General features: G+C 28.1%; 1 protein-coding gene across 1 annotated transcript in view; it reads right to left on the bottom strand.

Moving 5' to 3' along the window:
• LOC117172446 (guanine nucleotide-binding protein G(o) subunit alpha) overlaps positions 1-8,548 on the bottom strand; it is a 93,173-nt gene that overhangs the window by 32,987 nt on the left and 51,638 nt on the right. The window lies entirely within an intron of this gene.

Here is an 8,548-nt window from a genome sequence, read left to right as displayed (position 1 = left end):
CTTTAAATACAACCATTTTTTATCCAGTTTAATTTGATAGATTTTTTAACAGACTTAATATCCCAAAATGCTCTCAAAACAGGGAAAACAGGATAATTGTTCAATAAAATAAGGGGATACAATATTTAAAATAAAATTAATATTCAAATTGGTTTTTCACAAAAAAAAGATTAATTTTCTACCAAAAGAGATGAATTTCCAAGGAAATAGTTGAGTTTTCAATATAGAAAGTTGAACGTTTTAGAGAACAGTTGATTTATAAATTCAAAAAGATCAATTTTCAACCAAGAAGGATTATTGTTTAACCAAATAGTTCAATTTTCAAAAAACAATCAAATTAATTTTAAACCGAACACTTTCATTTATAACTAGATAGTTGAACTTTCTAGCAAAAGAGACGAATTTCCAATCACAAACAATTGAATTTTTAACAAAATAGTCGAATTTTCGATCCCAGAAGACAAATTTTTTGTATACAATTGAATATTTTATCAACAACGTTTATACTAAGAAAGCTAAATTTTCAATCCAAGAAGACAAATTTTTAACAAAACAGTTGAATTTTTAACAAAATAATTAAATTTTCAAGAAAATACTTAAATTTTTAACCAAGTAGTTAAATTGTCCAACAAAATAATTGACTTTTCAATCAAAACTGATTATTTTGAAGGAAAACAATAAAAAAGTTGATATTTTAACCAAGAAAATAATTTAATTTAAACTGTAACATTTTAATTTAAACCAAAAAAAGTAGTCTCAACAAAAAATTGTAATAGTTGATGTTTCAACCAAAAAATATTTTTTAATTTAAATCTAAAACAGTTGCATTCAACCAAAAAGACAATTTCTTCAGTAAACAATTTAATTTTTAACCTGAAAATATTACTTTTCAACCCGGAAGCTCAAACAGTCGAATCTTATATAAAACAGTTGAATGTTCAACTGAAACGATAAAAACACAACATTTTTAATTAAATATAATTTAATTTTTATTAAAAGAGATAGATTTTCAACTAATAAAATGAATTCTGAACAAAGTAGTCCAACTTTCAACCAAGTAAAAAGTTGAATTTACAACTAAAGAAGGTGAATTTTCAATTACTAATAGAATAGTTAAATTTTCAATTGATAAAAATTCATTTTTAACTCAAGAGAAAGGCAACTTTTCAACAAAATAGTCAAATTTCCATTCAATTAGATGGATCTTCAACTAATAAAATCCACTTTAAGTAAAGTAGTTTAACTTTTAATTAAAAAATCTGCCCGCACTCGGATATTTATTCTTTACATTCAGAATGCTTGAATAAAACTATATCAAAAAGATATCTTTTAGATCGCAGTATTTACATACGTCTTCATATTCTGAATGGTCTACTTAATTAAGTATAGTCAAAGATTAAGTTTCTCAAATTAATCACGAATTGATTCTTAACGAAATTGTAGATCTTTTTTGGGATAACAATTTTTGTTAATTCACCTTTTTTCGTATCCTACAAAGTTTGACCACAAAATGGAGTTTTTGATTTTTCATTATTTTTTGTGCAATCAAAATATGAATTTTCGATTTTTCAAGGAAATCTAAAACTTTGTTATGATAATCTTGTAGGGCTTTTAAAAAGCTATGTTTTTCTTCTCTTGACTTTTTTTCATATCGGGCGTTGTTAGACTTAAATTTTTGATTTTCGATTGCTATTAAAAATTTTTTAAATGCTATAACTCAGAATTTTTTTATCGAAGAAAGTCATTAGCATAAATTCTTTTTTTTTAATACTATAAATATCCGCACATAGCATTTTCAAATTCAGAAAAAAAGTTGTTACAAAAATTTTCAAAATGCGCTCATTTTCTGAGTTTGTATAAAAAATGGCTGATTAACGAACTTGTCCTTTCTTTTAGAACTTAGAAAAAGTGTGCCAAATATCGATTTGATCCGTTCATATTTTCGAGAGTTATCGTGTTTACAGACGGACGGACAGACAAACAGATGCCATCGTAAAAACTTTATTTTCGGATTCAGGGGATCTAGAAACGTGGAGTTGAAAAACTGTAATGTCAAATTTCGGACAACTATAATATTTTGTCAATCATAAATTATGAGAACGCAAAAAATTAATTTTCAACTCAAGAAAAATACAACTTTTCAACGAAATAGTCAAATTTCCATATAAAGAGATGTTTAAGGAATAACAGCTATGTAGGGGGCTGTTTTTGAAGGTAATTTTTTAGACTTTTTTTTTAAATAGATATAATATTCCAATCAAAATCCAAGAAGACAAGTTTATTACACATATTATAGGGAACATAAATTAATTTTTTAGAATTAGTCAAAAACAAAATGGCGCCTTTAGCGGACCCAGAGCTACTTTTTTCAAAGACCTCCGCGGCCACCAACTTTTTGTCGCCAATATTTGTCTGAGACAAAGAAATCAATTTTTTTCTTAAAGATGGAATGAAAAGCTAAGGTCTCACGTACGATTTGTCAAAAATGTCAATTTTTCACAAAATTATGCATTTTAGAACAAAAATTTTTTTTTTTGAAGTCGCCGAAAAACTTTTAGAAAAAAAGTTTTCATTTTATCGAAAAAAATCGTACGTGAGACGCTGGATAATAATGTTTTAAAGATTCTTGCAAAATTTCAAATTGATTGGATAAAAACTGACGGAGGAATCGTGGTGGCCGATTGAAAAAAAGCGGTTTCGAGAAAAACGCATTTAAAGTTTAAAAACTGCCTGACCGCACTCGACAGCTGGAACTCGGTGAAATTTTTTTTTAGAAATCGTTTCGGGACATAGTTTTTGACATAATTACGTACCAATTGAGCTTAAAAAAATCGATTTTTTGAAATTCTTACATAGATGTTACCCCTTAAGAGATCTTTAACTAATCAAATTAATTTTGAACAAAGTAGTAGTCCAACTTTCAACCAAGTAGTTCAATTTTGAGTCAAGAAGATTATGCTTCTACCAAACAAGACGAATTTACAACAAAAAAAAACATAAATTCTCAATCTAATCGCTTATATTTCAACAATAGACTGTAAATTTTCAAACAGCAATAAAAGAGTTTAATTTTAATTTAAAAACATAATTTTTAGATAAAGAGATGGTAACTAAAAAGTAGTTTAACAAAGTAGTTTAACTTTAAGCCAAACAGTCAAGCGGATTCATTTTTAACCAAAAAAGATGAATTTAAACAAAATAGTTTAATCTTCAATTAACAAAATAAATATTTAATAAAGAAGTTCAACTTTTAAGCGAGTAGTTGAATTTTAAACCAGAAAAGATAAATTTTCAACAAAAAACAGAATAGTTAAATATATAGTTAAAAAATAAATTTTTAGCCACAATAAAAAATTCAACCAAAAAATTAAAATCTTCAACCAAATAGATGAATTTTTCACCGAAATAAATTAATTTTGAACGAAAAATATAATAGTCGATTTTTCAATTAAAAAGAATTAATTTTTTTTCCAGTTTGCAATTAGCGAAAAATTGAGAAAAAATGGAAGTTTCTTGCAAACAGGTAAAAAAAAAATTTTTTAATAGACAACGTGAATAGGGGAATAGGGGAAAGATTATGCAGTCTGTATTTTAGATTATTACGATTTACTTGTAAAATAAAATCACTCATTTTCATTTTTTCACACATTTGAAAAAAATATTATTTGCATTGATAGTTTCCAGAAGTCATGGTTTCGTGCATTCGTACCTTCTGGGTAGGACAGTCGCTTTAAATTCAGTTCGTACGCTTTGCGGTGACCTCAAAAATATTCAAGTCCTCGACGCCGCCACTACTGCGCCCACACTGCCGTTTCGAGTACGCAATATCGATTTGGCTCTACCCTGCGATTCAAGATTAAATAGCTTTTCCAGACTAATATTTTCCAGACAGAAAAATCGTATCTTTCAAAACCTACGATACAACGAACCCGATCCAATTTCATTTTTGGACTGAAACTCCCATTCAGCTCGAAAGGACATTTCAATGATTGATAGGGAATATAAAAAGCCTTCTTCTTTATTTTCTGACTGACAAATATCAGCACTCCGCAGAAACGAATTTTATATAAATTCAATTATTTCGTTTTTTACCATTCTAAATTTTTCCTGTATTTTTACTTAACTCATTAAGGAAATAAAATTCAAGTTAAATCTTCTATATTTGGAACATTTACTAATCAAAGATTTAACATTGTTCAATTTCAAGGTCATCGAAATAAGTTTAATCTATAATTTAAAGCGTCAAACATTAATTCCCAACCGCTTTCGAAATTTAATATTTTCAAACTTGTATGTATTATTTTAAAACATTGCCAAATGATATTTAAATGAATTGGAACTCTTTTAGTGTAAAGATTCATTTGGAAACTTATATTTTAAAAACTTATATTTTAAAACCCTTTTGATGATGATTTTGAAGTTGTATTTCGAGTTAAATAAAAAAAATTATTTCGAGAAATGAGGTTATTACTAGAATTGTAATTCAGTTAATTTCCCGTAAATTAGGGAAATAATTTGCACGGAGGATAATTGAGAATCGTCAGAAGGCTTTCAAGTGCCTCGTATGTTCGCGTGCACGTTGATCGCAACAAGTAGTTCCTATCTGTTATTGCTAATTTGATCGCTTGCAATACATATCACAAGAAATCAAATTTATTGCACCCTTTGATCAGAGTGGCCGCAAAACTTCTTTTCAAAAATTTGCCGACTTTTCCCTGATTTTTCCATGATTAATTATTCATTTTCCCTGACCATTTATATTTAAAACCCAATATTTTAATCTGGTTTAACTTTTATCACAAAATCTTTTATGAATTAAATAAAAAAATCCTAAATAAAATTCAAAAGAATTCAAAAGAATTCAAACGCATTGAAAAAAATGTTAGAAATCCAGAAAAGTTCATTGATTTTAATAAAATATGAAGATATTGAATGGAAATTAAAGTAAATGAGAACAATATAATGAAATTCATCAAAATTCCAGGTAAATTAGAAAAAAAACTCAAGTCCATTGAATTACGTGACTTTAAAAAAAGTCAGGAAAATTCTGGAGAATTTTAAGGAATTCAGGGTAAATAATAAGAATTCAGGTTGCATTCCAAATTAATTCACAAGAATCGCAAAAATGTTTGAAAATCTCTTCCAACCTTTAAAACCCTATACAATCTCTCACTTCTTGAGAATAAATTTTATCAAATCGCTGAAAAATTTATAAAAATACCTTGACACCATTTTTTAATCCCTTAAACTCATTAAAATACCTGGAAATCCCTTATAATTTTTGAATAGTAATTATAAATCTATTTAAAATGCCTTGGAATCTTTTAAAATAGCCTAAAACATTTCACATCCTTTAAAATCCTTTTGAATTAATCATTTTAAATTCCTTGGAACTATTTAAAACTCTTGAAACTTCCTCAGAATTTTTTTTAATACCCTGAAATCCTTTAGATTCTTTGGAATCACTTCAAATTACTGAAATCTATCAAAAATTCCTTAGGATCTCTCATTAAATATTAAAAATCCTTTTAAATCTTTGAAAGGTCTTTTTATTTTTTGAATTTTTAAAGATTTCTGGGAATTTTTACAAAACTCTTAAATCGATTTAATCGTTTGGATTTACTTCAAATCATTTAAATCTATTAAAAATACCCTGACATATTTAAAATTCTCTGAAATCTTATGAAATCTCAAGAAATATTTTTAAAACATACTAATGTTTAAAAAAAAATTTGAAATCCCCTATGAATCAATTCCCTGAAATAAATTCTTTGAAGTCCATTAAAATATAGCATCCTGTGAATGACATGAAATCTGATATTTCCTGAAATCCTGGGATATCATACTAATCTTCGAAAGTTCTTTAAAATTGTTAAATCTCTTGAAAATGCCTCGGAATCTTTAAAAATACCCTAAAATATTTCAAATTCTTTGCAATCGTTTGAAATAATAACTTGAAAATTTTTAAAGCTCTTGAAAACTTCTTGAAATTTTCAAAAATAGTCTAAAATTCATAAAATCTTTTGCAATCACTTCAAATCTATCAGAGAATTCCTTGTAGTCTTTTAAAATATCATAAAATATTTCTTTAAAATCGTTTGAAATGCTTTGAAACTTTGTTAGCTCCTGAAAGTTTCTTCGAATATTGAAAATGTCCTAAAATCTTTTAAATTCCTTCAAATGACATCGGAATCTATTGCAAACTCCTTGAAATCTTTTTAAATACCTTAAAATATTGAAAACCGTTTAATATTTTTTGAAATCCTTTAAAATATTTTAAATCTCTTGAAAAGTTATTGAAATTTTTGAAAATACCCTAAAATCTTTTAAAATTCTAAAAAAGATATAGGTCTGAATATAATAGTGGTTAACCCATGGGTTAATTTATTGGAAGAAAAGTGAATAAAGTCATATTTTCATTAACAAAAATGGCTATAGTTGCGTAATTTTTTTAAGTGGTAAAAGGCATGTGACACAGCCAATTACCTATATTACCGACCTCACTTTATCAGTTCACTGAACATTTTTTTGAACTCAAGAACTTTTTCTATACATAAAACATCGGCCTCAAACTTTGAGAAATTCTAGACAAATGCAAACTACGTTAAAGTACAAGATTTAATAATAAAAGATGTAAAAAAATATTTCAACTAAATCTTATCCGGCACACCACAAAGGTCTCACAACGTAGGACGAGCCAGCTCTTAGAGCCTCGCCTAGTGGCCGCCAGGTTTCGGATTTTCGAGCACATCAGGAAAAAAAGTTACCGGCTGATGTCGATGGAATTGATAATCGAGTCCTTTGTAGTGTGCTGGATAAGATTTATTTGAAAGATTTTTTTACATCTTTTATTATTAAATTTTGTATTTTAACGTAGTTCGAGGCCAATATTTTAGTTATGAAAAAAGTTCGAACGTTCAAAAAATGTCGAGCTTCAGACAAAAGATGTGAAAAAGGCTCCTAGTTTTAATTTAGTAGGAAATAATTGTGTCTAAACGTATTTATTGTATTCTAAGAAAGTTTCATAAATTTCAGCTCGATATTTTATTTACAAAAAAGTTCTTAGGTTTAAAAAAATTAATGCAGTGAACTGATTAAGTGGGATTGATAATATAGGTATGTGGCTATGTCACATGCCCTTAAAACGAGATTTTAGAAAAAAGTAACTAAAAGTAACTGTATGGCAGTCCTGATTAATCTTGACATTTACCTAAAGTGCTTCTTACAGGTAATCCGTAATTTTTGCAATTTTCTTTCAAAATCCCTCACTTCCAGCAATTTATTATTTAAATAATAACTCAACTAAGATAATTTGGACTAAAATTAACATTTCTTTAAACGAAGAAAGCAATACAAAATTAACTATAAAACATGAAAAGATTTTTAAAAATATGTGCAAGCCTACTCTAGCAATAATAGTTTTAAAATCAAGATACACAAAAAAGATAAAAATAATAAGAAGAAACAATTATTACAATTTTTTATTAAAGAAGCAGGGAGCATGTTTTTGGAGAGGCTTCTTTTTATAAATTGGGTGTCATCGATAGAAGCTTATATAATATTTTTTCTACCAATTTACCCTTCGTATTTGATGAATCCTGACAACTTTTCGAATTGGACCAAATCTTCATGCATGAATTGGGATCGAAGAGCTTCAGAAATAAAGTAGAACAGATATATTTCATAAAATTAATAATAGTGACTATTTCGATATTATTCAAGGAGTTAGACAAGGATGCGTTATGTTTTCATGGTTATTTATATTATATATGGACAAGTGTTTAAGAATGGCTCTCTTCGACGAAAAGGGTGTGGATCTCGAAACAGTAAGGGTACGTGGGTTAGCTTTCGCAGATGATAAGGTTGTTATGGCAGAGTGTATCGAAGACCTACAAAGAATGTTGAATAAACTAGATGCAAGCATGAAGAGTATGGGCCTCAAAATTAACGCAAATAAAATAAAAACCATGGTGTTCGAAGGAAAGAGTGAGAAAACGCTATGCAATATTTTATTAAATGATGAGAGAATTGAACAAGTTGATAAGTTCGTATACCTTGGTAACTTATTTACTAGGGACGGGAAGATAGATGAGGAATTAGATAGACGAATAAATGAAGGTAAGAAGGTTATTGGTAGAGCAGGTCCCCTTATCAGAAATAAAAATATATCAAATAAAGCTAAAATGGCAATACATAATTCCATATTTGTACCGACTGTACTATACGGTAGCGAGACATGGACTTACAAAGAAAAAGATAAGAGTAAAATTAACGCAATTGACATGAGATTCGTGCGCATAATAAGCGGAAAATCCCTAATGGACAAAGTACGTAACGAGATAATTCTAAAAGAATGTGGTGCAGAAGAGACGCTAGTAGACACATGGGGAAGAAATTGGTTAAGATGGTTCGGACATGTTGAGAGAATGCCAAATGGACGACTAAGGAAACAAGTGTATCAAGGTAAAGTAAATGGTAACGTGCCCAGAGGTAGACCGCGGAAAGAATGGTTAGAATGTGTGAATGAGACCCTACTTAGAAGAGACAT

The sequence above is a fragment of the Belonocnema kinseyi genome, chromosome 5 (genome assembly GCF_010883055.1).
Source record: "Belonocnema kinseyi isolate 2016_QV_RU_SX_M_011 chromosome 5, B_treatae_v1, whole genome shotgun sequence".
NCBI classification, from domain to species: Eukaryota; Metazoa; Arthropoda; class Insecta; order Hymenoptera; family Cynipidae; genus Belonocnema; species Belonocnema kinseyi.
This window is presented reverse-complemented; position numbering and strand designations above follow the sequence as displayed.